Genomic DNA, 25189 nt, shown 5'->3' on the forward strand with positions numbered 1-25189 from the left:
CACTGGTAACGAAAGAGAATCCAAACATGGCGACCGGAGATCGCAGTTTTGAGAGGATTATAAACTCATTTTGGTGCCAGCACCACGATTAATATGGCCTCTATGGCATCAGTTTCCGTTTGAAGCATATTATCGTCGTTTGGCTGGATTTGGGTGCAAGGAAAATGGCTGTGACGGCTTACAGAACACTGAAATGAAGACCATCTTTGTGCTGCTTACTGACAACAACACGGCAAATTAAATTATTCCACAAAACTGTAAACTACAGGTAAGCTTAAAATCAAAAGCTGCTGTTTACGAAATTTAGTTTATCTACTGGTGTTTTTCCGTTGCTATTGCCCAAGTAAGCATTGAAGTTCCAGGTTGAATTTTATTGTGTCGAGCGTTTATAATTTATACAGCGGTAAATTCAAATTCTCAGTACATCTCGCACGTGCCCGCCGTTGTTTTGAGCAAATAATATCCGAGACTGGCCTTTGTTTGAGGTTCTAAGCTTAAAAAACGAAATCCCAACCTCTTAAAAATCCTCTCAGACAATACTAAAGGTGCTAGAAGTGTTGTGGCTGCACGAAAACATAAAGATATCAAAGATGGACGCCACGTTTTTATTACGCCCCCCAAGGCATGCTGGGACCAACTATAACAATGCATGATGTACCAAGCTATGACAATGCATGATGTAACATCCCCGTTTTGTAAAAAAAAAAAAATAATAATAATAAATAAAATAAATAAATGAAATACAATATAAACACAACAGCAAAAAGCATTAATGGGGTTATAACAGGTTTGTCCCAACTGATCCAACTTAAGGCAATGTTCAACTAGAATGTTTTATAGAATGTTCAAGTTCAATCAATGTCTCCAACTCCACACAAGGGAGTCCAGTAAGTCTCTTACAGATCCAGACGGGTCTGGTGCTTTCACAACCCTGCCGGAGCGAGCCCTCACTTCTTTGGCTGGTGTTGTAATGCACTCTGTTTCACTGTTGGCTGACCTATTTTCTGTGAACTGAGCTGTTCCCCGTACGTCGAAGGGCCTTTGTTGTGGTTGTATGGTTCTGTACAACCGCAAGTCTGTAAGTTGGTTCTGGACTGCTGGTACTTGACTCTGCATCTGACGAGGGTCTTTGCTGAATTGTTGTGATGATTGCAGGTGATTCTGGGGAGTCATCCTCGCACTTATGGTGGGCAGTGGTTGTCCTAATGGCTGGTCATCCTCACAGGATGCACTTGGTTGCTGGGACATATAGGTCTTCGCATCAGGTGGTGGGGCTGCGGCCAACCTGATCTGTGTTCTATTTCTGCGCATCTCTCTGCCATTAGGAGTGACAACAATGTATGACCTGGGCGAGGACACTTTCTGTACAATGCCATGAGGCCAGGCAGAGTGCTTGTGCTTAGGGTTGGGTTTGGCATATACCCACTGGCCAGGCTGAATTTCTTCATGTGCCTTTCCTCCCAGATTTTTATCATAATATCATTTTGCTCTGGTTCGACGTACACCAATTTCAGCTTTGACAGCAACAGGATGTGCGACTTCAGGCTTGAGAAACCCAGGTGTCATTGGAAGTATGCCCCTCGTGCATCGGGATATGAGCCTTTGAGCTGGCGAGTGTTCCTGGCCCTGTTGAGGGGTGTTTTGGTAGTCCAGGAGTGTTAAATGGATATCCTTGTTCTTTTGATACATCCGCTTGACAATCTTCATAGCCGCTTCAGCCTTGCCATTTCCTTGTGGCCAGTACGGGATGATGTTACATGTTCAAATCCATATTCAGAAGCAAACTGCTTGTACTCGGTGCTGATATACTGTGGACCATTGTCCGTGATTAAGCGCTCAGGTATCCGGAATCTTGCAAAGTGTGCTTTGGTCAGCTGCACTACTGTTGCAGTGAATGTGTTGGGCAGTACATCAATTTCTACCCAATCACTGTAATGGCACGTCGTGACCAGATGCCACTTTCCTTCCCACATGAGGATATCTTGGCTAACCACGGACCATGGGCTGTCTGGAATATCATGGCTGAGCATGGGTTCTTTTGGGGCTTGACTAGCATACTCAGCACACAGTGGGCATGACATGCACAAGTTTGTTCTTGATATCTGGAGTCATGCCTGGCCAGAAGAGGGACACCTTGGCTCTTCGAATGTAGGAGCCTACTCCAAAATGCATTCTGTGGATTTTCTCAAGCATAGCTGGTCTCATTGAGCTTGGAATGACTGCTTGCTGGCCTTTATACACTATGCCGTCTGCCACAGAAAGTTCATCTTTGAAAGTGTAGTAAGGTCGCACTACTGGATCCACACCTGTTTTGGAAGTTGGCCAGCCAGTCATTATGAGAAGAGATAGCTTTTGCAGTGCTGGATCCATAGCAGTCTGCTCCTGCAAGTTTTCCAGAGTAACCTTAGAGATACCGGAATTGTCCAAAGCCATTGCTTCTAGTTCCACTCGAAATATCTGTTCTCCGGAAAGATTTGCTTTGGAAAGCTGTGGGAGGGGAGCTCTGGACAAGGTGTCGGCTATGACTTGTTGTGCCCCTTTCTTATACTTCACTTCAAATGACCATCGTTGGAGTCTCATGCGCATGGCTTGTAGTCGCCGTGGTGCTTTGTTGAGAGGTTTCTTGAAGATACTCTCTAGTGGCTGATGATCCGTTTGCACTGTGATATCTAACTTTCCATAAAGGAGACTGTCCCATTTCTCAAATGCCAAGCAGATGGCAAGACATTCCTTTTCAATCACAGCGTATCTCTGTTCAGCTTCTGTTGGAGTGTTGGAGTAAAATGCTACTGGTTGATCATTTTGCAAGAGCGCTCCACCAACGCCAACACCAGACGCATCCACCTGAAGGGTTACAGGCAATTGTGGATTGAAATAACACAAAACAGGGACATGAGCAATGAGTTCCTTAGACTCACCAAAAGCTTTGTCATGTGAGTCAGTCCTCTGGAAAGTGACATCTTTGTGGGTTAATTCTCTTAAAGGCTTGACCACGTCACTCAATATTTGACAAAATCTTGCAAGGAAATTTAGCATACCCAACAGCATGTGTGTCTGCAGGTTTGGGCATGTTTGAGATTGCTTCCACCATGGTTGGAGCTGGGCTAACCCCTTCAGGACTGAGCTGGAATCCCATGAAGATCACCTTTTGAGTTTTGAACCTCCACTTGGATGGGTTCAGCTTGAGTTTCACTTCTTGCATTCGCTGCAGGAAATTGTAAAGATTCTCATTGTGATCTTTCTTGGCCTCCTCCTGTGTTTGTCCACATCCATAAATAAGAACATCATCAGCAATGTTGCAGATACCTTTCAATCCTGCAAGGGCTTCCTGCTGTCTCGCTTGATACTCCTCGGGTCCACTGGAGACACCGTAGGGTAACCGAAGCCACCGGTACCTGCCAAAAGGTGTGTGGAATGTTGTGGCCAGGCTTGATTCGTGATCTAGAAGTATGTTGGTGAAGCCAGACATCGCATCTGCAACTGAAAAACACTTTGCACCGTTCAGTTGTGGCAAGATGTCCTCGAAGCGAGGAATTGGATGCTTGGGGACTCTTATCGCCTTGTTAATGGTGTTTGATGGGTCCAAACAGATTCTAAATTTGTCCTTTGTCTCTCTAATTGTCATGTTACTGCACCAAGCTGTTGGCTCATACTGTCAGCAAATTTTCCCTTCACTCTCCATCTTGTCTAACTGCACTTTGATTCTGGCATGTCTTGCTACTGGTTGCTGGTGGATGGCATCATGGACTGGAGTCACTGTTGGGTCTAAATCAAAAGAAACAGGCTTTCCGAACTGTCCCAACCCTGTATGCACATCAGGAAATGCTTTGAGAACCCACTCAAGAGTCATATTGGCAGGGCAGGATGGCAACGATGTGTTTGGATGCGGAACATCAAACATCCGTGGCGCTGGCGTCTCCCTGGCGTGCGAGTTCTGAGGTGTTGGCAGTTGTACTGGGGGCTCAGAGTGGGGTTTCTGAAGTGTTACAGTGCCACGTGTTCCAAGTGAATGAATTTCATCAGCACGGATCTTCACCAGTCCCAGCTTCACACAGTCTGAGCCAGACAGGAGGGGTGGCTTTCCTTGTATATGCGAGTCTCTCAAAACATGAAATGTGAGGAGGTGGTATCCTGCTGTGGTTTCAGCTAGTAACTCCAGTTTACCCATGGGTGTGAGTCTAGAGTTGTCATAGGTGAATAAGGTGGCTTTACTAGGGGTGAGGTAGGTAGTGACCTTCTGCCCAATAGGAATTAATGATTGAGCAAGTTTTTCTGGCAGTGTGTTGCAAGTGGAAGCAGTATCTAACTGCACTCTGATTGATTTGAATAGGTCCTTGGTCACACCTAGTTTCAAGTGGCTGAAGAACTTACGGCCCACTGCGGCGCCATGAGGATTTTGCGAAGTGCTGTAGACACCTTGAGCATACTTTTGTGGTTTGATATCCACCTCGAATAGGTCAGTTTCATACTCCGCCCCTAAACTGGCATCAAGATGGTGTGCCTGGCTGGAGCTGGCTACAGGGGGTGCTCCCATTCGACATGCGCAGGCAAAGTGTCCTATTCTCCCACAGCCCTTCCTAGAGCATTGCTTGTTTGAAGCTGGGCATATGGAACGAGGGTGTGGAGGACCTGCACAATACCGACAGGTGTCAGGTTTGAATTGGCGCTTAGACAGATCTTGACCCCAGTTTTGCTTGGACTTTGGGGGTGTCTTTATGCCTTTGTAGTTACCCTGACCCTGACCCCAGTTTTGCTCCAACTTTAGCTTGCTACATTATTGCTTTAGCCTTCTCACATTGCTCAAAGTTCTTAGCTACCTGTAACATGGTCTTAAATGAGACGATTTCTTTCGTTGTTTTATCTCTGTGGCCCTTATCTAGTCGTTTTGACATCAGTCTCTCGTTGTTGATCCCTGATATGAATTTATCTCTGAGTAACTGATCTTCACATTTATCACAGTACTCAAGTCTCCTACCTTGTTGTTTAACTCGTCCTTCCCAGGCTGTGACAGATTCTTGGTCTTCCTGTTTCAATTGGGCGAACTTTGTTCTTTCTGTTAGGACTCCTTCGCTAGCCATGAAGTGTTCCTGCAAGTGCTTGAGTATAATGTTCGGTTCCTTTGCTTCTTCCTCTGATAGTTGAAAGCCGTGTACAAGGTTTTCGAGTTCTTTGTTACCAGCAATGGCGGAACGGAAAGCTGCCAAAGCTTTTCCTTTTGAAAGCCACTTTGGCTCAACAGGCACAGGATCCGCTCCTTCTTCTGGTGCTTCGGGTGGAGGCTCACTGTCATACCATCCATTGAGCTCGCACCAATCTTTGAACATCTGAATGAACTTTTCACAATTTCTTCGTGGATCTCCCATGGTCAAAAACCTCGGGAGCATGACCGCCGCAACTCCCTGTCCGGACGAAGATGCCATCGTCAGATTTATCTTGATTCCTGAGTTCTGGGGAGAGTGTTAAATCAGTGCGAAGCACACTTCTGACACCATGTTGTGGCTGCACGAAAACATAAAGAAATCAAAGATGGACGCCACGTTTTTATTACGCCCCCCAAGGCATGCTGGAACCAACTATAACAATGCATGATGTAACAAGCTATGACAATGCATGATGTAACAGAAGTTGTAAAAAAGATAAAAGGTGCTAAAATTGTCTTTTTAAGACACAGAGGATTTCCATCTAGTTTGCATATTTTTTTTATTTTGCACGTGGTAGCTTTGAACTTTTGTAAAATCTTTTATTCCTTTTTATGATATAGATAGGGCCCTGTGTGTGCTCTGATTGGTCAAAAACCAATGTTTTATCAGAGTATAAAACATAGAAAAAGCGTGTTTTATTGTTTTGTGCGTGTAAAATCTATATCATAAAGCAAATGAAGAAGCCTAAGCCGTGTATTACACTGTAATAAAACACGACGGGCATTTGAGAACACAAGGGAAATGTAGAAAACACGAGCCACAGGTAAGTATTTTCTACATTTCTCAAGTGTTCTCAAATGTGTGGAGTGTTTTATCACAGTGTAATACACGACTTAGGCTTCTTTATTTGTTAAATAAATTTCAAATCCTCTATGAACTCATGCTATTTGAATAGTGCTTTTTTCCTGTGTCGTATGCTCATATCCCTTTGTGCAGAATAAGGATTTTTGTGTTAAAAGGTTTATTTTGTGGGTAGTGTGTGGAGAAACATACATGTATGTTATTGGCCGGCTGGGAGGTCCGTACAGTGAAAAACTGTGACCAAGGTCTTGAAAATGCTGCCCAAGGCCACAGGCCGAGGTCAACATGTTTACCTTTTTTCTTGCGGTAAACTGGCTTACAAGTAGGTTTGTTTACGCACCTTTGTCATTGAATTGGCTTGGGTGCGGTCCACAAACCATTCAAAAAAAATCTAACAAGCGAACAAGCAAGTAACTCGATACTAGAAAAAGATGTATTAAAGAACAGATTCATTTCGAACTACTTTATGTTAGTTGCATTTAGTTCACCAGTTAAGTTTTCCAAAAGTGTTTTTCTGGTGGGAAATTTTATGCAAAGTTTGAAGTTGTACTACAAAAACAATTATTTTCTGTCAGTCGTTGCGAATCACTCGATATCAGACTTTTGTACCATAAATTGAGTAGCAGATAGCGAGGAAATTCGTAAAGTGTACTCCACAGAAATTCTCTCAAATACAGCAAGATCAGAGGGGTAAACTGGACTGAAATTGACTAATTTTTTACTTAAAATTGTACAGAGAGAGACACACGGTTACGCACCATTACAGCGCCGAGCTACAAACAGCCAAACAAGCTCTCAAAACTATAAAAAAACTCAATTGAGTCTACTTACAGTGACCTTCCTTGCCAATTAGAGGTGAATAGAGATAAACTTTCGTTGATTAATCATCTATGGAAGTGTACAAAGGGAAAGGATTGTTGATTACCACTAAGTCATTTACGAAAATAGATCAACTCGATCGATTCACCCACTGTGGGGGTCTGGATGAGAAAATTCTGCCTGCTTCAGGAACCAATCAGATTGCACGATTTGTTGAATTCCACCTGCTCACAAGCTTAGAAAAAGATAAATTAAGGTTACTGACTTGTCTCATTAGTCAGAACTGCACATTAAGGAAACAGAGTTTAGGAACATATTGGATAAGAATGGCAATTAGTCTGTCCTGTAAAATACTTATGCAACAAGATACATTACACTGTAGTACCAGGGGTGGTGAATGGTTAGTCTAAGACTTCGTGAGAATGGCAGAATAACATTTTCCTTTACGTAAAAGGGCTCCAAGACAATGAAAAAAATCAGAACTTTGAGACCTGCTGCAAATGGCGTAGTGATTGTAAAAGGGACAGGGAACTGAAATGATTGTTTTGAATTTCAAACTGACAATCCTATACTTTGAGGTCAAAAATTTCCATCAACTGGTATATCTTTGGGTCTGTTTATTGTTAATTATTCCAAAGAGATTTTTTGTTCAATTTTCTATTTTTTATACTTAGCAGTCTGCTTGTACCACAGGCATCCCAAAAGCAAAAATGAATTAATTCTAGGACACATACGTATATATTCATGAAAGCGTCACACGCGTGCTGTGTGAGTCGCGGACGAGTCTCAACTGGTGCAGTGTTAGGTTATGTGAGGAGCCGCTGAGAATTTTGAGCACTTTATAAGGGATTGTATGGGGAACGAAGAATGGTCGATTTAGAATGCCAAATATTCCGAAATATGAACATTTTACAGATAAGATTAATAAAACTTACTCAATAAAGGCTTTTATTTTTTGGGCCATCATAGTTTAACGAGGAATAAAGCACAAATAGCGGTGATAAACATATTAAACTTAGGCATTTTAATAACTTGACGTTTCATTTGCTACGAAACATACATTTTCAAAAGTGGAATAAAGACCGTTACAATTTTTGAAAACTATATATGAAATGTAAATAAGACGTTTACTGGCCTTTATACTAAATGGGATTCCTTCACTCCACGCAAGTACAAAATAAATCTCATTCGTACACTTACTTATCGCTGTTACCGAATTTGCTCCTCCACTTTCCTGCTTAAATCTGCCCTTGATGACCTTCGCAAACTCCTGCTTCAAAATGGCTACCCACAAGGTATTATCACTTACAACATTAACGACGTCCTAAACAGAAACAGAAACAAGCCAAGCAGCCCTGTCCCTACAGTTCCGAAGAAAGATATTATCATCTTATTACCTTACTTAGGTGTACAAAGTGACCAAATCTCTAAGCGTCTGAAATCATTTGTACACAATTTCTGTTCATTTGTCAATCTTAAGATAATTTTTCAAAGCACTTGCCAGATCAAATCTTTCTTTCAATACAAGGACCATCTAAATCGTTCACAGAAATCTAAGGTCGTTTATAAAGCTACTTGCTGGGACTGCAGTGACTTTTACATAGGCAAAACAAAACGACGGCTTCATGATAGGAAAACGGAACATTTCAGGGCTCTCACTAAGAATAACCCCACATCAGCCATTGCTGACCATATAAAAGCCACAGGTCACAACATTAAGTGGGATCATTTTGATATTCTAGTCTCTGGTAAAACAGATTATCATTGTAAAATTAAAGAAATTTTGCTCATCCAAGAACTTAAGCCAGCTCTTAATGTAAACGTCAGCAGTGAGAAGCTGATACTTTATTAACAAGCTTACTAGCTTTTATTGTTTTACTGTTAAGAAACAGATGTTTCTTAATCTCGTTTCCAGACCCCTTATTTACATTTCATATATAGTTTTCAAAAATTGTAACGGTCTTTATTCCACTTTTAAAAATGTATGTTGTGTAGCATACGAAACGTCAAGTTATTAAAATGCGTAAGTTTAATATGTTTATCACCGCTATTTGTGTTTTATTCCTCGTAAAACTTACTCATTTTTTGTGTGTCCATTGTGATTTTGGTGATCTCTGCTGTTTTGGGCTTTCTTTGCCATCACTGTTATTTCCTTCATAAGACGTAGTCAAGGCTGCACACTTTGATTATGACCATTGTCCACGCAGAGGTGGTGTGCACCCAAAAACTCCACACAATCAGCATTTTTTTCTCCCATAATAATAATCCCTGCACATTACACTGAAAACAAGCTTTTTCTAGCAGCATTTCCAAGTCCGCTTCTTGGCACAACACCCTGTGATATCTTTTCTGGACACCACCGCAGAAGAGGCTTAGGTCCAGGGTCAATTTTATCTCTACTGAGAGTAGTATGGTCAATCTATGTATAATACTTACCCAATCCCATAAATTGACATAAATTGACTGCACCACCCTCTGTACATGTAGATGTAAAATTGACCTTGGACCCAAGCCTGTCGTTCATGATCACCTTTTCATGAACACCTCTCTAGCCAAGAGATGACATGTGCCCTTCTTTGGGAAAATGAACACTAAGACTTTTCCATTTATACAGCGAAACTGTTTACTATCTGTTCATATCCGTTAAAACAGTTCGTGCAAGCATTTAAACGGTTTGCTTATCTGTTTAACACTCTTGGGAGAACAATTATATGGTTTGTTTATCCGTTTAAAAAGAAAGCGAGCAGCTGTTTAAAGGTAACCCTGCGTGCAGAACTATCAAGCTAACGATCACTCTATACTCACGGAACGTAAACTGCAGCACAACAGTATTTTATTTTACAGTAATTCCAACTTATCCTTGTTTATGGAAAGTGAGTAATCGTTGTATCCTGTAGACAAACGACAAGAAAAATATCTATTTGAATGTACAAACATATAACATCAAGAGCTAATGAAGCTATTCATTCCGACCGTGATTCTGCCATCGGTCTTGCTTGTTCAGAACAGTGCACTTTATCTTGAGATGATGCTGTTTTGGTTCCCGTGTCATAGTTTTGAATCGTTTGTCATAGACAAGTTGTTTCGCTCAGAAATTTAGGTCATTGATTGGTGGGATTGTGAGAGGTAACAATCTTTTGAAGAAGATGTTTTTTCTTGCCTATTCTGTAGCAGATCACACAGTCAAATGGCAGGAAGAAGATAAAAATAGTGTGTGTGCTCCTTTGATTGTGATGTCACTTCCTTGCCTGCCCCGCGTTATAGTTTTATGATTACCACTCACTGACAAAACACTCACTTGATAACGGTCTTTTACGACGACCTCAATCTGTTCTCACTAATGATTCTATGGAATGGAGAGCTTGATTTGATTTGCACTTTGTTGTCAATCAATTTCAAGAATTTGTCAATTTGTGTCAATGACAAAAAAGGAACGCGGGGCAAACCTTACCCTGGGCCTGCCACAGGCATCCCATGGAATTAGAGGAACATTTGGTGTGTCATGGGTGAGCAGGATAGGAAATACTATTTTTAATGGTAATTGCTTGACTTCAGATGTTAAATGTACAATGTATGTACAATTTTCTTTTTTTGTCAGGCCACTCGAGAAAGAGCTGGATTGATGTGGATATAATAAGTCATTAGGAAAAGAAGATAAAGAAAGAACATAGGCAGGAAGGACGTTAACTTTAGACTGAAATGGTGGAGAGACAGACCAACAAAACACGGAACTGAATCTAGTACTGGCGTATGGCAACAATTGCAACTGGAAGTAACTAAATCTGTAACCTTGGCTAACCAGGTATTAAATACTTAACAAATAGGTTCCATGTTGCCGTGCGTCTGTTCAGTAATAGATCACAGATGACGTCAAAATGTGGTAAGAACAAAAAAGTGGCACACGAGGCAATAGCTGAGTGTGTCACTGATGTTCTTACCACATTTTGACGTCTTCTGTGATCTATTACTGAACAGATGCACCGAAACATGGAATCTATTTGTTTTATATAATAACGAAACAAACTACTACAGACAGAGCTTATTTCTTATTTCAAAATCTTTCAACATAACTCGAAAACCACCCTTTGCCCACTTTGGCAAACACGAAAAAAGCCATTTGACGTAATCTGTTGTCTATACAAATTGAAGCAATCTCATTGGTTGCTATGCATAGGAAAGAATTGTAATTGGTCCAGGAAAATCATGCCACTGTCAAACTTGATCTCGAGCGTCGCTTCTTGTGGAATGAAAACTTACAACAAAAGCAGAGTTGAACTGTGAAATCTACAAATCTTAAAGAAAATGCTGGATAAGTCAAGTCAGGTTTTGTCATCAGAGCAGCCCTGTGAGCTGAAAAGCTTGGATGTTGCCTCAAATATTGCAGGAGTTGAAAAACTGCGCTCGGAAAACTTGCGGTTGGGGTCAACCTGGAGGCCATTCGATTCTAGTTTTGAATGAAAGGAGTGTTAGTGATGGTGGAAATTTGTGTCCTCTGTGGTTGGTGATTCTCAAATCAGTTTGAAATAGTGTCGGAGACAGCTTTTAGCTGCGATACAGTTGGCTGTGAGCTGTAGTGAGCTATACTTTGCTCGCTGTTGCACCCTGAAACGGACTGGAACATTCGCATCAGAAAGCAAGGTTATGTCTTTATTTTAACTGATTTTAAGAAGTGGTTTCAGTTTGATGTTTTATTCCAGACAATCACTGTGTCAACAATTATTTTGAGACTGAGAAAAGTTCAGTGTTTTAAATAAATTAATCTCATAAACATTTTGTTTATTGGGTTTGTTAAATTCAAGATAAAGCAATGGTTCTCGGCTTACCAAGACTAACTTTGTGTTTGGTTTAGTCTCGCTCGACTGCCGACTGAGACTGCTCGAGTATTTTTTCTGAGTCATTTTCTAAAAAAGAAACGGCTTTATCTTTCTCCTTCCTGCTAGACTATGCTTCTCGTTCCTTTTCAATGCCTCAACAAGACTTTTTTGTACTTTATCTTTTGCCCAGTCATGTAAAACATTATCTAAATTCTCAAAACTTTCTGCCATTTCAAAACACAGAGGGAAAAACTTTGAAATGATGATGTCAATCGTGCGTCTGTCCTCTAATAGATCATAGGCGAGAACCAATCAAAATGCGAAAATTACTTGGATTATTATATAATGTACTATAATTAATACTGGAAAATGCCAGGAATCTTAACTGAAGTCAGATCTTTAAAACACTAGGTCTTGGGTTCAAATCTCAAATTTTAAACAAGGGTGGGGTATCGGAAAGTGATTTAAATATGGGTAGAGTTGCTGCTGGAAGAAGCAATCCAGCCACATTGACTGACCAGGTAAATACTGTACAATGCTTGGATATGACACTCCAAACTTGTCAGCTTTTCAGTAAAAGGACATTGAGGTATTGGAGGTGGAAGTAGGGGAGAGATGTGTTGCAGACCTGTGTAAACAGGGAAGGGGTTACAGGGAAGGGTTAGGAAAGCCAAAACTTGTGAGGAACAGTGGGTCAAGGAATACCTGCTATAAGAACTAGGCTCTTCACCTTATGCCTTCAAATTCCATGTAATTTGATTTTATCAGCTGTCAGTTACTGTCAATACTGTACGTTCTCCAATTAGAAAAAAAACTTTCAATGAAAATTCCTGTAGGAAAGCCTAAATTTACTTATGCTGGCAAGATTTCAATGTCTCAATTAGCACTTGTTAATATATCTTTGTCTTCAGCCGTCATGGTTATTTTTTCTGGCAAAGGTAACAAAAAATTATAATGTGGAGATTGTATTCAAAGTTGGAATGATCATTCAGGCTAAAAAGTAGTTTGTTGTGTCAGGTGCTGATTATTGAAAAGCTACATGTAATTATAAACAGGAACCTTTAAGTTCTTCAGGTTCACCTTTGGGAAAGCTCCTTGGTCTAAAATTTGTTAGTTGTATAAATTATATACCCAGAACTTTACAGTGCTACATGTACATGCCTTAACAATGCCACGTAGGAAACTGGGACAACTGGCTGCTGGTTTCAGATGTTTGCTGTTTGAGACTTTTTAAATTGCCACAAGAGTGAATGGTTACATGTAATTTGACAATTTAACATCTCTGCCCTCAACAGTTCCCATGTTTTGATTGGGTGGTTAAAAATACATGAACAGCAATTAAATGTTATGAATTCAAAAGAATTGTGACAAAGATGTAAAAATTTAATCTACAAAATTTCACTGTGCAAGGCCATAATCAAGAATCTTTTCTAAATGTGTCATTTCATAGTCAACAATGGATGGACAGTAGACATATCTGGAAAGACAGTGGACAAACCAGGATGGACAGTGGGCAAACCGAAAACATTCAAAACTTTAATAACCAGGTAAATATGCGTAAATGTACAGTTACTTTGGATCATGTGTCAGGTCACAATCAAGAATCTTTTGTGAATGTCTTATTACATACAATGTAGTCAATTAACAAAGTCAGTTTATTGATGATGAATTTCATCATAACATTGCCAAAGTAGCTGTGGTTCCACGAGGCGATAGCCGAGTGGATCCGCAGAGTACTTTGACAATGTTGCATAAATTATAAATTCATTTGTCTGTCCGCTTATTGACAATGAAAATTAACCAATGAGCACGCAAGAATTTCTGCAGTTATTGTAAAACAATGGATAGACAGTAGTCTGACAAGTTAAGATGGACAGTAGACAAACCTGGATGGGAAGTGATTGTGTAGAACTAAAAGCTATGTGCAGTCTGACCAAGGCAGACATTAAAACTAGGTACACAGTCATGTACATGTAATTAAACAAAATGAGAGTTGAAACCAAAACACTGGTAAAAATATCTGTTGTCTAAAGCTTTAGATTGGATCCCACAATAACTTATCATTTTGCCTGTTTTGTCACAGGATGCTGGACAGCAGAGATATCACAAGACAGCATGGACTGGGAGAGACAAGAAAATGGGCAACACACCAGGAGACACAACTTAAAGAGGATGCCTAAAGATTGGCTGCCAAGACAAGACAACAAGATTGTTTATTATTAGTAGTTTGTCTGTTTAATTGTGTATCTATTTGGCCCAGCCCGGGAGGCCTTTGAACGTGGGGTACAGCTGGCCCGGGGTTTTCCTCCTAGGGGCAAGTGGACGTACGGAGAGGTTTTTCACCCAGCTGTTGTTCCACAACCCCCGTTCAGGTTAGTTGATTATTTCTTTAGCTTGATAGTCTTCAACTAGATTTTCATAACAGACTGTTGGCCAACACCTTGCTTTGGTTTGGAGTAAGTCAATTTGATTGACGCTGACTTCACTACAACTTACGTGTACAACTTCTTACCTCTCACCCAACAAGTGACTTTTCATAACCTCAACAAACCAATCAACAACACTTTAACTTCACACAGAACCAACACAAACTTGACTTTAGAACAACAGATGGATTGAAACTGAGAACATCTGACACCAAGACCTTACAAATCACTTAATTCATGGCCTCAACAAACCAAACAACAAACTGTATCTTCAAACAGAACCAGCACAAACTTGACCTAACAATAGATGGACTAAAACTAGACAACATCCAACACTGACAACTACTTACATGGTACAGTTGACTTATGCATGTATTTATGATTTCAACAAACCAACAAACTTGAACTTCAAACAGAACCAACACAAACTTTACTAACTGCAATAGATGGATTGAAACTGAGGTCTCAAACCAACAATTACATACACCTTACAGGTGATATATTCATGACTTCAACAAAGCAACCAACAAACTTTTAATTGACTTCAAGCAGAACCAACACAAACTTGACCGTCTAACAATAGATGGATTGAAACTACACAACATCTGACACTGACAACTTTACACCCCCTTTTACATATTCATTACCTCAACAAAGCAACCAACAAACTTTTAACTGACTTCAAACAGAACCAACACAAACTTGACTGTCTAAAAATAGGTGGATTGAAACTACACAACATCTGACACCGACAACTTTACACTCTACAAGATTCATGACATATTTACAGCCTCAACAAACCAACCAACAAGCTTTTAATTAGCTGTAGACAAAATCAACACAAATCTGACGAACATTATGCAATGAAGATGGATTGAGACTATACAGTCATACATGCAATATCTGACACTGACAAGTACTTACAGATGAAAATTGGCTTATCATGACCTCAACAAACCTTAAATCTGTGCCAGAATACTATGGACTAATATTCTGACTTAACCATGATCACTGAAACTTGACAGACTACAGAAACTGCACAAACCACATACCAATGCAAAGATTAGCATGGGTCAGATAATATTATTATTAGTTGTACACTGTAGATGTGTGTGCCACCATTGTTCAAACAAGTGCTTTTTTTTTAAACAAAACCACCCTAGCTGTCTCTGTATGGGATTAATTGGTTCATTGATTGGAACTAGAGATCTCTGTTACTGTATGTAGTTTTCACTCCAGGTTGCTTAATAGATTAAATTGATTTGAAATAAATTATTTGAGATGTTGTTTGTTTCATGATGTGGTCCCTTAGGATGTAGATCACAATGCTTTTGCTCTTACTGCTAGTCTACATAGTCTTCATCCGGCAATGAGGGCTAGCAGGAAGTAGTCAATTATCACAATCTGCATACCGAGGGAACACATCGTAGGACAGACAATGACCCACTTTACATTGACCAGCCACCATCTCTTTCATGACCAATTTTATTTATTTTTTTGGATGCATATTATTGAGAGAACTATATATGACACCAAACAATGAACCAGCTAATCATGAAACCCATTCCCCTTGGCTGATGTGAATCCATTGAACAGTAAATTTTACTCTTGCACTTGTTAGTTCCATTTAATTTAGGGTTCAAGGTTCAAGCATAAGATTCCCTTGAGCAGTTTTTCTCATCCTTTACTTAGATGTGTGTAGTACAGTTTTTCCTACACAAAGTCTCAAGAATTTTAAAATTACTTAGAAAAGTTGACCAAAAGTTGTAAAACAATTTCAAAAATTAGTCAAAAAGAAACAAAACAGTGCAGTGCATATCAATTTAAAAGCCATAATGTCAGCATAGAAATTCTCTTATCTTGTGTCCACATCTTTCCAATAGTTACTGTTTGATCATTATTTTTTAGAAACAAACTACTGTTAAGTAAGGCAAAGTTTCTTGTGATGTGTGATCATTTGGTCAATTCTCATCATGTCTGGTTCAATCTGGGAGGAGAAACTAGTTGCTGATCATTTCTAGGGTTTAAAGGATTAAACAAAGATTAACAACAACAGTTCAACTAAATTTCAAGAGTTTATTTCTTCAATTCCAAAATTCATACTATTTACAAAACACGAGAACACATATGATGCACAGTTAAATTATTTCCTTTGAGGTTTGCACTGAACAAAATTGTACTTAAGGAAAAACACATGTCAAATTTCAAAATGTGCACATTTATGCTGAACGAAGTAAAGAAAACAAACAGGATTAGCCAGGTTAATGGTAACTGCTATATGTAAGCAACTTTTATCTTTTGGCCACATACTAAGGTTTCATTCTTAGCCTAACTAACATTTTGAGAGAACAGTAATCGCATGCTCAAGACACCCAGTTTTTCACCATCCTGCTTTCGCCATGGAGTTTGTTTCATTACAAGCTAAGATAATTACTTTCAATGATTGGGAAAACTCTTAGAATTTAGTCAGCAAATTCTTCAGTGCTCTAAGGGAACCTTGATAAGTAATTACTTGTCATTTAAGTGTATTTCATTAAAATCAATATTTAACTAATGAACTCTAACAACAATCAACATCATGCTGCCATGCAAACTTATTACCTACTGTGGCTTTCATAAATCATAAAATAATGTTTGATTTTAATATGGTTTGTTAAAATTTGTATTTAGTTTATAAGCTGTTGACAGATTGCTTTCGAATCAGCAGGCAGTGATTCAAAAATAATTTCCTTTTTTTCTATTTTAAGTGCCTGGCAACTTGATGGTGGCTGTTTAATTCATAAACAAGGGAAGCATTTAATATTATAAATATAATAATTTCAAGATAGTCAGACAAATATTTTTCATTTTTAGTGTATATCAGTTTGGATAAGAATTATTTCATCTCCAAAACTTGGGGTGGGTACACAGTTTCCATTTTGCATTCCATGTTCAGCTGTCATAACGACCAGAAGTGGGGTGTAAAATGATATCTATTTACTATGAGACTACCACAAAATGTAGCAGCTTTGTTATGGAGGGGGACATTGGGATTTTTGGTTTTGCAGTTTTTGCTATTTTTTAGATCGGTTTTTGTGCCAAAAGACTTTGGTTTTTCGGTTTTGGTGTTCATTGCGATTTACGGATTTTTTGTTTTTTAGCATCTGATTTTCGGTTTTCGTGAAAAATACTAGCGGTTTTTCAGTTTTGGTATCCGATGTGGTTTTTCCTATTTTGTCCTATTTGGGTTCCAGTTTACATGTAGATGTAAAGTGGAAAGGGAAGAGAGAAGCCTGCAGAAGCTAAAAGATACTAAAAGATACAAAGGCTTTAGACAAGTCCATGACCGTCACAAATACTTTGATAAAATTTAAGTGTTAGTGTAGTTTGCTCTGTATGCCCTACTTGTCACCATTGTATTGGTTTTTGACTGTTTTGTATGCGGTTTTTGGGTTTGGGCAAATTTTTTTTGCAGTTTTGCGGGTTTTGGATGATTTTTTCTTCGGTTTTGTGGTTTCTAATATACCCCAGTTACCCCCTCGTTATGGTAATGTTATCAATTTTTCATAGCTTTTAACACTATAGTTACGCCAGGAATCATTACTGCTTCCTTTGTTTACTCAGTGTACATATTAAGTAGATCTGCAAGCTCATTAGGCCAAACTGAAATTATACAAGCAAAAAAATTAGTACTTATATTCAAGTGCAACAAAACTTGCAATGATTAGCTGGGTGCGATGATAGTCTTATTGTTTCCACTCTACCATATTTACCTTCTTGACTTGACTTTCAAGACTTACCAAACTGTTCGTTAATTTGCAAATGTTATATCCCTTAAGCCACAAAATATGAGATTGCTTGATTGCAGAAAAGTTTGAGTGGGAATCTCACTGAAGAATTAACCATTTTTTGTCACTCAGGATTTTTTTATTTAGAATTGGGCGATTTTTGTTTTCCAAAGCCTCATTGATTTTTCATTCCATTTCAATTTCTCAAGTTTTGATTCAATTATTCGTGGCTAATGGTAATATTTAATATTAAGATTAGACAAAGTACATGAAAGATCAACAGTCTGCATTTTTAACTTAAGTTATATTGCTTTTTCTTTTGTTTTCCTGTTATTTTATTTTAATCTGCAAACAGCATCTTGATGCTTTCACATAAGTACATGTATAAACAAACCTTTTTGCCGAGCCTCGTAAAAAAATGATCGCAGAGTTAGTAATATTACTCTCATAATGCAGGCTGTTGATGAACATTATTTCATCTTAATTTGATTTGTACAGATTACTTGGTTCTTTCTTGGTGTTGCAAGTCATCATATTTTCAAGGCTCCTTTAGGCCTCCTTTAAACTTTTTCTTTGCTTAATTTCCTCTAAAAATTATAGGGACTTTTTTGTATTTTTGTATTTTTTTTTTTTTTTTTAAGCTTGAAGGCATTTTTGTGCTCGGCACCCTAAACACACACGCTCACAGTCCAGCTTAAGGTTTCAATCTTGTTTCTTTTTTCCTGGGCATGCATCACCAAGAAACAGCCATTTTTTCATTATTAGTTCAGTTATAATGCTAATGAGCTTGCATGTACATGTATCTACTAATTAAGTTGTTAGGTTCTTATTTAATTCCAGGACAGAAGGTGGCACACACATCAAGACCAAAGATTGGTCATATTTAAATCTAGTCAGTCACGTCCCTGCTGGGTTGCGGAAGCTCTGCCTCTGAGAAGGTGTGTTTCTGATGTCCTGAAATATTCCAACTGAGAAATCCTGGGAAACTTTATCTGATCCTGTAATGCAAGCCGGGGATACTGGGGCACTTGGAAGAGTTGGCCGTTTGCTCTCAAGTGGGGTGGACAGTGTGAAGGAAGGTGAGAGTTTGCTTTTCATGTCTTTAGGGTTTCACATAATTTGTCACAATACCACACCATCAATTTCGGCCCAGCAAGATGCTTGTTTGCAGTCAATGTATCAGGAGATGTTCCACAACCAAGGACGCAAAACAGGAGTGTTGAATTGTGGAGCTCAAGGAAGGTGCATCTCTAGAGAAAGCATAGACAGAGGAGATCACTGAATTTCATCAGCCTGACCTGATTGGATTTTTACAAATGACATCAAATTGAGATGAGTCGCTGGGGGTCTCTCTGATTGAGTTGCTACTGGGTCAGGTTTTCTCTTTTTTCTAGGTTCATTAAATAAACTTAAACTTAAAAATACTAAAATAAAATCCTATAGGCCTGATTATAAACAAAACACATCTTTTTGAAAAACAATATCTTACTAATCATTTTCTTAAATTTTCATTCTCCCTTTCAAGGAGTTTCAATCAACCAAGTTATTTTCATTCCCTGTTTTCATTCATTTTCATTCAACACAATTCTACAATTTTCCAAAAATTACCATCATAAGGTTGAGACTCCACAAACTTTATGGAGTCTAAGCACCAGCGTTTGGTACCTGGGCCTCTGGGATTGCCTTGGTAACCAACATGAGCTATGATTGGGTCAATGGTTGCCTTAGTAACCAAGCAATCACAGCTCATGCTAGTTAACAAAGCAATCTGAGAAATCCTTGTGCTGACAGCTTGTGCCTAGTCTTCCTTAAGTGTCTGGAGTGTTTAACAGTAATTAGTATTTGTCAATTGGCTATTTCTGTAATCAGTGGTGTTTGAGGAATAATTCTTCGTCGGTAGGCTGATTAACTGCTAAGTAGATCAGCGACATTCTATCAGTTAGTTGGTCTGTTGATGAAGGGTGATTCTGAAACATCTTGCATTGATCATTATTTTAAGCATTTTTAGTTACCGGTAATTCAATTTCTAACCAGCCTAACTAATCAAACAGGAAATCAAAACAATTTGTATAGATATAAACTAAATCAATTTAGTACATGTATCACCCAACTAGTGGACTAATACAAATCCTACATTTTAATTGGCTACGCTACTAGAGGACTATTAGTAATAGTCCTCGAGTAGCGAAATTGGCGCAATCGAGCGTGACTCTTTCTTTCGCTTTATTCCCAAATAAATATTTCTTCAACTTGCATTTGCTAACTTTATTATTGCTTTTTCTGTCCGACTAGTCGGGTGATACTGAAACAATTAGACCCTTCGCCCTTAAGGGCACGGGTCAATAGTCCATTCGGTTGAATAGCATTTCTTTTTTCAAACTTAAATTTATTTTTTGTAACGACACTATAACTGGCTTCATAATTATAAACATTTTGTGGGGGGTGATACTTTTCTCCATATATCAGCCTAGGTAGGCTCAGTTTTTTTCATGGGTTTTCTCTTTTTCCACTAAAATCCACTAAAATTCAGAGTTCCTCGGATTGTCACGCAATGCTCTACAAAGTGAGGAGAGACATTGCGTGAGCAGAGGAGTCAGAGATGCGAAGGACGCTGCAATCTCTCGTAATGAGAATTTTTGAGTAACAAAAATATTTTAAACTTCTGCAATGGAAATTAACGAGTCAAGTTGGATTTTAAAATTTCAAGTCAAAACTTGGAAAAATTTATTAGTCAACAGTTTTCTAGTTTTAAATCTTTGCGCGAATAAATATTTATTTTAAACACAACATAACTTAAGCACATACTGACTAACACTGTTAGTAGCGATTCGGCCTAAACCTCAAGCTTGGTTTAGTTTTCAAATAACAAGAAGACCCGCTCAGTTTCGTTTGTTAATTGCTCGGTTCAGATCACGGATGTTCTCTGGAGAATTGTCTTTTTAATTAGTCATTCATTCGCACGGGAATTCCATTTGGTTTGAATAAACAACTCTCCAGAGTTACGTCACGTGATGTGAAATACGACAACAAACAAACAAGCTGAATAAGCATAATTAACTAACACCTTTTTGCAATAATTTCATGTTTTGAAACAAAACTTAACTATTTTTCCTATATAAATCGGCCAATTTTTTTCATCCAAATTGAGAGACATACCTGACATCGGTAGCTTCACAGATGAGAGACTTTTAGCAGCTTGTGCTCTTTGGTGAAGTTTGTGGAATGACGATCGGTCGGTGGTTTGGTCGGGAGGTCAGACTGGCGGATTCTGTGTTCAAAGCTTTCTTTGATTTCAACGGTGATGCACTTGAAATTGAGCGCCATACTTTAGCGCTTCGGTTTTTCTTGTCCAGGTTGCGGACATTTCCAACTTAAATGGGTCTCCTTCCAAAATATTCCGGGAGGGCGAGCTTATCGGCAAATTATTATTTTTTTTTTCCGATACATTGACACGTGGATTAGCATCTTGAATCAATTTTCGAATTTGGCATATTAATTTTTTTTTAACTTATTAATTCCAAAATTACTGGAGTGTGGCATTGTGACAAATTAAGACTGAGACCCCGGAGGCATGGGGAGCAAACTCTCACTTTCCTTTACACTGTCCACCCCACTTGAGAGCAAACGGTCAACTTTTCCAAGTGTTCAGCTGTTCCCGGCTTGGATAAAGGAGTCAGATAAAACAGACCAGGATTTCAACGTTGGAATATGAAATGAGGACTTAAGAGACAACACCACGTAGCAGAGACAGAGTGGAAGTAGCCCAAAGAGCAGGGACGAGATTGGCTAGATTATATATTTTTTAATTCCTATCTTTTAATTAAAAATCATGGACAAGGCAGACAATTTTATTACAATAAAATATTGTTATCTTTCCTCCCGTGTTGTTTTATTTTGCAATCCAACCATTTGAGTAAAAATACAAAACAAACTGCGGTCACAAACATAACAAAACAACGCATGTTGTGAAAACCTTGATTTAAGAACTTAACGTTTCGTATGCTTCTACATACATCATCAGAAGTATAAAACGGTAGCTGCATTACAATAAAGTAATTTAAGCGAGAAGACTAGTACCTAATAAGGAAAACCGGTACCTAATAAGGAAAGAAATGACAATGGATATAAATGAAAATAATCAGACTTAAAATCTGCTGGGAAAAAAAAAACATATAAATGGCTAGCAGAGAAGAAGTTTCTCACTGCCAACATTTTCATTAAGTACTTGTTGCAAACCACGAATCAATCAAGTTTCTCTAATTTTGTAATGCACATCAGATCGTCCGGTGGCGAAAATGTCAAAGTGATCCCATTTTATCCTGTGGCCTGTCAGGGTCATATGGTCTGCCACGGCAGAAGCGTGGTTAGTACTCGTCAGCGCTCTAGAATGCTCCGTTTTCCTGTCATACAACCGACGCTTTGTTTTTCCAATGTAAAAGGCACTACAATCCAAACAACCAGCCTTGTACATGTCGAAGGTTGTGTACAAGGCTGGTTGTTGGGATTGTAATGCCTTTTACATTGGAAAAACAAAGTGTCGGTTGCATGACAGGAAAACGGAGCATTCTAGAGCGCTGACGAGTACTAACCACGCTTCTGCCGTGGCAGACCATATGACCCTGACAGGCCACGGGATAAAATGGGATCACTTTGACATTTTAGCCACCGGACGATCTGATGTGCATTGCAAAATTAAAGAAACCTCATTGATTCGTGACTTGCAACCAGGACTTAATGAAAATGTTGGCAGTGAGAAACTTCATCTCTACTAGCCATTTAGACGTTTTTTTTTTTTCTTTCCAGCAGATTTTAAGTTTGTTTATTTTCATTTATATCCATTGTCATTTCTTTCCTTATTAGGTACCGGTTTTCCTTATTAGGTACTAGTCTTCTCGCTTAAATTTATTGTAATGCAGCTACCGTTTTATACTTCTGATGATGTATGTAGAAACATACGAAACGTTAAGTTCTTAAATCAAGGTTTTCACAACATGCGTTGTTTTGTTATGTTTGGGACCGCAGTTTGTTTTCAATTTTTACTCAAGCTGAAATGGCCGAAAAATAAGAGTTCCAACCATTTGAGTTAACCAGATAAACTCTCTAAGATAAGCCAAGTTCTGGAGAAGTCTCAAGAAAACTTTGCAGTACGATTAACACTTAGTTTTAGTAAGCAGCTCGTTTCTCATATCAGTGTATGCCACAGATACGTCTTTTCAGCCTTTCAAAACGCACAAAATATATTTTGTTACCAAGTATGCAAACCCCCACCTAAGGGTCGTCACGTAAAGGGACAGCCGTGACAAGATGTCGCGTCCAGTTGCATGACGATTCTAAGGGCCACGTTGTTTTCCAATTAAATTTTGAACGTATCTGTGGCGCACATTGTAACAGAAACAAACCGTTTACTAAAACCAGTCTGGAATCGTACCGCTTAGTTTTATAAAGACCTCAGTTACTGTAAACATAACTGTGTAAGTCCCAAGCTGGACACATATCAATTCTCCTTACTAATTGCACTTTGCGTTTTGATCCTAGTTTTGAGAATTTGGTGGTATATCAAGACTATCCCGAGCTGATAATTTTCTTCATTCCCGTCACCTGTCTGCTTGGAAATGTATTGATATTGTAAGGAGAAATAATATGCCCATCACTCCTGGGACTGGCTCAGAGCACGTTTTTCAAAACCCTCAACTAAAATTCCATTATGGGGCTCATTTCCAAATAGATCGCCATTAAGCCCGAGGAAAATTCGAAACCAGATACAAAATGAACATTTTTGGTGCCTGTCGTGCTTGTATTTGCTGTCAAGAAAAAGCGAAAAGGTTCCGAAAGCATGTCAAATGAACAACTAAAGTAAATCTACTCTAGCGACAGCATGCAATTTAATGCCCAAATTTCTGCGCGTAATTTTAATTCGGGTCCATAATTTCCAAACTAAAAACATCAAGAAATTCATTCGAGATTGCAGCAAAATTTTTGTCAAAGCCATAACTTTCATTTGTGAAAACAACTTGAGCTTGAAATCCTAAAAACAAAAATATGCAAATTTCTGCATGCTGTCTGCACGCATCATTTTAAATATTTACATTATTATTTTTAAAAGATCAAAAAATTTTGAACTTTAGTTCTGTGTTCAGTTGCTTTAAATTGCCGATTTCTCTACAGTTTCAAAACAATTCTCAATCTGCTGGGAAAAAATAAATTTGAAACAACTGTTTTTCTTCTAACTTTGCAGGTGCTTGGAAAAATTGTAACTGAAAGAAGTCTGCTTTAGCTGAACTTCTGAACTCCAAGGCAAATAGTTAGATACATGTGCTTCTTGTCCTGCATGACATTACGTTGTTTTAGTAACACAAGCTAAATCAGTCACGTCTTTGCGAAATGAGATTTAATGACTTGGTTCTTTTTGACTGAACAAGCATCTGTTACCGAATTTAACGAAACCCAACCAAACAGTGGTGAAAAAACAAGGAAAATGTTTTGAAAAACGTACCCATCAAGGTTTACAGTTAAATGAAATACAGTCGAACCACCCACAGGCGACCTCTTATGCATTTTGCAAAACCAATGTACTGCTTTATTAATGTGTAAGTTTAGTCATTTGGCTGCATAAAACAATTCTGAGACTTGTACATCAGATTCGAGATGGTCACTTTTCACAGAGTGGTCGCTTAGGGAGGTTTGGCTGTGTTTGATATGTTAGACATGCAATGTACTGTACCAAGATCACATGAATAAACAGAGACTCTCTAAAAAATTGAAGTTAGATTTAAGTATGTAGTTTAGTTTCCCAATCAGGCTGTTTGTCTAAGTTGTTCTGTCTGTCTGTCTGTCTATCTCTCTTTCTGACTAACATGGCTGTCTGTTAGTCTGTTTGTTCAGTTGTCCATTTGTCAGCAGGTTCTTCCATCCCTATTTCTGTTAATCGATCAGTCAGTCAGTATGATAACAAAAGGTTCAAAATTTGGTCTTCAACACTCAGTCAGAACATCCGTCCATCTGCAAGATGGTATCTCAGTTAATCAATCAATCGGAGAATCAACCAGCCAGTCAATCAGTCAATCAGTCAATCAGTCACTCAATCAACCGGAGAATTAAGCACCCAGTCAGGCAGTCTGTCAAGCAGTCAGTCAGTCAATCACCAGTTCCAGGCAGGCAAGGCAGTCAGTCAGTCGGTCAGTCAGTTAATTAATAATTATTAATTAGACAAATTGATCACCAGTCCCTGACAGGCAGGCAGTCAGTCAGTTAGAGAGTAAGTCAGGTCAGTCAGATCAGTCTGTCTGTCAGTCACAGACAGTAAATCATTGTTTTAGTCTGTCTATTTGCCCGTCAGTCAGTTTAATAGTTAGGCAGTCAGT

At 38.8% G+C, this 25189-nt stretch overlaps 2 long non-coding RNA genes across 3 annotated transcripts in view; one reads left to right on the top strand and one right to left on the bottom strand.

The window, feature by feature from the left end:
- LOC149118450 (uncharacterized) lies at nt 1-21704 on the top strand. Its single transcript, XR_016209318.1, has 4 exons — nt 1-268; nt 10420-10623; nt 13086-13182; nt 13719-21704. It is a non-coding gene; the product is annotated as an uncharacterized LOC149118450 (long non-coding RNA).
- LOC110054589 (uncharacterized) overlaps nt 21616-25189 on the bottom strand; it is a 15408-nt gene continuing 11834 nt past the window's right edge. For both annotated transcript variants that reach the window (XR_016209317.1, XR_016209316.1), the window contains one exon: nt 21616-25189. This exon is cut by the window's right edge and continues 663 nt beyond it. This is a non-coding gene — a long non-coding RNA (uncharacterized LOC110054589).

This window comes from Orbicella faveolata, unplaced genomic scaffold (genome assembly GCF_042242905.1).
Source record: "Orbicella faveolata isolate gen_17 unplaced genomic scaffold, um_ofav_v1 contig_1, whole genome shotgun sequence".
Lineage (NCBI taxonomy): Eukaryota > Metazoa > Cnidaria > Anthozoa > Scleractinia > Merulinidae > Orbicella > Orbicella faveolata.